Source organism: Tamandua tetradactyla, chromosome 26 (assembly GCF_023851605.1).
Source record: "Tamandua tetradactyla isolate mTamTet1 chromosome 26, mTamTet1.pri, whole genome shotgun sequence".
Taxonomy (NCBI): Eukaryota; Metazoa; Chordata; class Mammalia; order Pilosa; family Myrmecophagidae; genus Tamandua; species Tamandua tetradactyla.
In genome coordinates, this window is record NC_135352.1 from 5,806,984 (window position 1) to 5,811,845 (window position 4,862).

At 41.0% G+C, this 4,862-nt stretch overlaps 1 non-coding gene across 1 annotated transcript; it reads left to right on the plus strand.

Annotated features, from left to right (window-relative positions):
• Positions 1–3,059: 3,059 nt before the first annotated feature.
• LOC143670070 (U6 spliceosomal RNA) lies at positions 3,060–3,166 on the plus strand. Its single transcript, XR_013169251.1, has one exon. It is a non-coding gene; the product is annotated as a U6 spliceosomal RNA (small nuclear RNA).
• The last annotated feature ends 1,696 nt before the right edge of the window (positions 3,167–4,862 follow it).

The following is a 4,862-nucleotide window of genomic DNA, read 5'->3' on the forward strand; positions in this document are numbered from 1 at the left end:
CTCTAAGGCCAGGGCATGACTCTTCCAAGTGCTTGGGTGGGTCCGCTCTCCTGGTCCAAGATTTCTTGGCCTCAGACTTTAGCTTCCATGGTTCTGCCTTTGAAGTCATTAATCTTTCATTCTGTCCCTTTTCTGTCTCATTTAGTCTAGACTGGCAGTCTTGCATTTATACAGATCCCACAGCATTCTTGTCAGTTTTCTATGCAGTATGCTGGGATCATGCTCATTAGACAAAAGGACTTTCCACAAATCCTTTCTGGATAACTCCAACTTAAATCCTCACTTGTCCTATAATGGCTGACTGCTTCCATGTTTGGTTAAAACCTCATGTGCGGCACTACTGTCTTGGGTCTCTCTTTTTGGAAGCCTGGAATTTTCCAGACCATCTTTTTCTGGTTTATTTGTACCCAAGAGTTCAGTTCTCAGCTTATCTCTTTCCTGCCACATTTCACTATAAGTTACAAGAAGAAACCAGGCTTCACTTTCCATATTTAATTTGGAAATCTCTTCAGCTAAATATCCAAGTTCATTGCTTTGAAAATCTGCCTTCCATCTAAAGCTAGTAGTCAATTTTGCCAGATTTTTTGCCACTTTAAAACAAGGATCTCCTTCCTTCCAGTTTGCAATAACACATGCATCATTTCTGCCTTAGGCCTTATCAGAAGTAACTTTACAGTCCACATTTCTACCAGTAGCCTCTTCAAAGTATTCTAGGCCTTCTCTATAAAGCTCCTCACAACTCTTCCAGAATCTTCCCTCATTCATTTAAAAAAGCCATTCCAACATGTTTTGAATTTGCAAACTGCAGCACCCCAGTTCTCTGGTACCAAAATATGTTTTAGTTTGTAAAAAGTGCTGGAATGCAATACACCAGAAATGGTGTTGTAAATTTGCAGTTCTAAGGCTGTGAAAATGTCCAAATTAGGACACCATCAAAAGGTTACCTTTAGGGCCATGGTGGCTCAGCAGGCAAGAATGCTTGCCTGCCATGCTGGAGGACCCAGGTTCGATTCCTGGTGCCTGCCCATGTTAAAAAAAAAAAAAAAAAAGAAAGGTTACCTTTACTCAAGAAAGGCTGATGCCCTCTGGAACAGCTTGGTTAGCTGGGAAGTCATATGGCTGGCATCTGCTGGGGTCTTTGAGTGCTGGACACCGCTCTCACCTGGGAAGGTACATGGTGATGTCTGTTAGCTGTCTCTCCTCATTTCATAAGTCTTCCCTGGGGGAGCCTACCTTCTGCATCTCCGAAGGTCTCTGGCTGTGTGAGCTTGACTGGCTCTGTTGGTTCTGAAGTTTTTTTTCCAAAATGGTTCCCTCTTAAGGGGCTCCAGTAAGTGACCTCCACCTTGAATGGGTGGAGACATATCTCCATGGAAACCACCTAATCAAAAGATACTACCCACAACTGGGTGGGTTACAACTCCATGGAAACAATCAAAAAGATCCTACCCAGTAATACTGAATGAGGATTAAAGATTGTGGCTTTTCTGGGGTACACAACAGCTTCAAACCAGTACATTTGGTTAAATAACTTGGGTTATATTTGGTTATACAACCTATGGTTTTATATATATGTATGTATGTATATATATATATTTTTCTTGGGTAACCAATCAGGGCATGTTTCTTATTTACAAATGTCCCTGTAGCTTTTGTCTTTGAATGCTGGCAAATATCACATTGGAAAGTTGGGAAGTGTCTTTCTTTAAGAAAAGAGGGGATATGTCAGGGTCCCACATTTCAAAATTTCCCATCTATGTCCTATAGATACCGTATGGTATGGAGGGGATGAGTATATCCCCTGGAGTCAGATTATTTCGGTTCACATTTTGACTTGGCCACTTCCAGGCTGTGTTACCTTGGACAAGTTAATGACCTTCTTTGGGCTTCAGTTTACTTATCTCTGAAGTGGAAACAACTGAAACGCCCACCACATAGGGTTGTTTGGAGGGCTAAAGTCGTGAATGCAAGTAAGACGCTGAACATAAAAAGTACTTGACACGTTAGTTATTCTTATAAGGGAGAGCCAAGAAGGATTGCTGGTTCTGGATAGTTTAGTAGTTATAAGAATTGAAGAGAGGGCTGCTTTCCCCAGCTGCTGTGAGGACTACTCCTTGACACATATTTTCCCCTTCCAATTTACCTTGGCACGAGAAGATAATTCATTGATATGTCCACATCTTGGTCTTCAACATCAATCTTTCCTGTCTGTGTATGTGGCGATAGTTCTCCAGGCATTCTGGAGTTTCTTCTCTGAGTTTCCCATTAGTGTCATCTACATGAATGAAGACCTTTGTGCGTCTGCTTTTCCCTGAAGCCATCCTTCTTCAGAGCAGGACAGGTGGGGATGAAGTGTGAGGAGCCCGAAGAAAAGGGAGATAGAAAAAAAGACCAGCAGAGTCTTCCTGAAGGTGACCTTGAGATCCAGGGGCAGGGGCTTTGACAGCAGCCTGGCATGGACATACACAGGCTAGCTAACCCTCAAAAAGTCTTGTCCAGAGCCAGCACACATGGATGCCAGTAGTCAAGTGGAGAGAGTCTTTTCTACAACTTTAGAATGAAGCTGGTCCTAGAGGCAAGTGATTATTTGTGAACCTAGTATGTTGGTTTGATTTTTTTCTCAACGACTACATTTTTTCCTTCTTTAACCAAATAAGTGTGCGCTGCCCAGCGATTTCCAACAATTCCCAATCTTAATGATATATCAGATCAGCTCGCATAATCAACTCTTCTGAGCCCTGCTGAAGCTCAGATTCTCATTTGGGATTTGGAGGAATGAGGACAATCCTTCTATGTCTTTCCACAAGTGTTTGGACCAGAACAACACTTTTTCCCCCACCCCAAGGATACATGTGCTGTTTAATGGGTGCCCATGTGTCCAGCCCGTGGACCTAGCCAACGTGGCCCCACTCCAGTTCTCAACCCCGACTAAGGCAGTCCTCCCAAGCAGGTAGAGAAAGCCAGCCCTACCTGAGGGGATGTGCAGCCCTTCCACAGGGCAGCAAATAGCGAGAGTACACATTACAAGGGAAAGTGTATGCAAAAAAAGCTTTGGGTCAGGGCTCGCTTAGGCAGCACATGTACTAAAATTGGAATGATACAGAGAAGATTAGCATGGCCCCTGCACAAGGATGACACACAGATTCGTGAAGCGTTCCGTATGTTTAAAAAAAAAAGAAAAAAGAAAAAAGCTTTGGGCCAGAAGCTTCAGTGAAAAGAAGAGAAAAAGCAATTCTTTCACTTCTGACCATTCAAGGTGTACTAGGAATATAGGTGAAATCTCATTCATTCATTGCACTCATTTATTCATTTATTCATTAGCAAATGTATATATATATGTATCATTGACATATGATAAAAAGTATCAACCATTTCACTACATATATGTATTCAATACATATAACGTTGATATATATGTATTGAAATGGTTGATACTTTTTATTTTTTGCCAATGAGCTGAAGGAATACATGATTCAGATGCAACTGTATAAATATGTTCATAGGCTTATTAATACAATGAAGAGAGTTTCTGTGTATATTACCATTGGGGAAATATTGATCGATTCTTTTAAATAGTGCTTTTCAAACAATTTTTTAAAAAAGCAGCAAACTTCCATTTCATACAATTTTAGTGCAACCCAGTACATAAGGCAGATCATAGTAAACCTGGGCATTTGAAGTAGAAAAGAGTTGGAACCAAAGTTCAGAGAGATTCAGTGATTTGTTCCAGGCACCTCAGCTAGTAAATGGGAGTGCTGGGTGATATCCAGATATTCTCATTTCTAACCTTTAGGTCAAATATGCCCTGGTTATTTGGAGCATTTATAGAGAAGTACAGGCAGTCCTAAACATACGAATGCGTTTTGTTCCAAAAATTCATTTGAAAGTCAGTTGTCTGGAACTTGGAATATATTTTCCTATAGAAACAGAGGTACAGATGGTGGCCAGGTTCCCCGACCAGCCCACAAAAGCCCCTTTAATCCACAATGCCTCAGAGTCATAGAGCTAACAGTTCTGTCTTAGCTTTGTGCTATTAACAGTGCTCCAGAACCAATAAACTTACTGCTGGTAGGACAATGGCACACCACCTACGGGAAACTCAGTTAGCTAGCAGACCTACCCATAGAGAAAACAGCATCTAGTAAGTGAGCCAAAAATGGGCACTTGCATATTTGCAATAGATGCCACTGGTTTTCCTTGGTCCCAATACAATGTAAACTCCAGGCAGGAAGGGAATTGTGTGTTTTGTTTCTTGCTGTATTCCTACCACATAGGGGAACATAGAAGGTGCTTTAAAAATTATTGGTAAATGAAGGTGGTGCGACAGTGTCTCAGTGGCAGAATTCTCACCTGCCATGCCAGAGACCTGGGTTCATTTTCCCGTGCTTGCCCATGCAAAAAAAAAAAAAAAAGATTGGTAAATGAATGCATGCACTAAAGCCCATAGTTTTCTCCAGAAAGAGTTCTCAGAACTTCACTTAGGAGCTAATTGCTGTTATTTAACACACAATTCTAACAAGCCTGGTTATCTGGTTTCTAAATTCATTGCTTAGAAATAGCACATTAAAAGCTGGAATATAGGTGACAGCAGTGAAAGGTGACCAATGGAAAGGGAGGAGACAGAAAAACTGTAAAAAGCTGACACAAGAACTCCAAACACATAACAGCCTGGCATTATTTAACTCAATAACCCTGGGAGTCATTATTGTAAAACAAACATTAATTAATGCTCTGTAATTTATCACCCCCATTTAGGGATTAGGAAAGCGTGTGTGGAAATTATAGAATGCTTAATAAAAGGTTATGTTTCTTAAAGATAAATTCTCTGTTAACCAGAAAAGCATTCCAGATTGCAGTTTGAC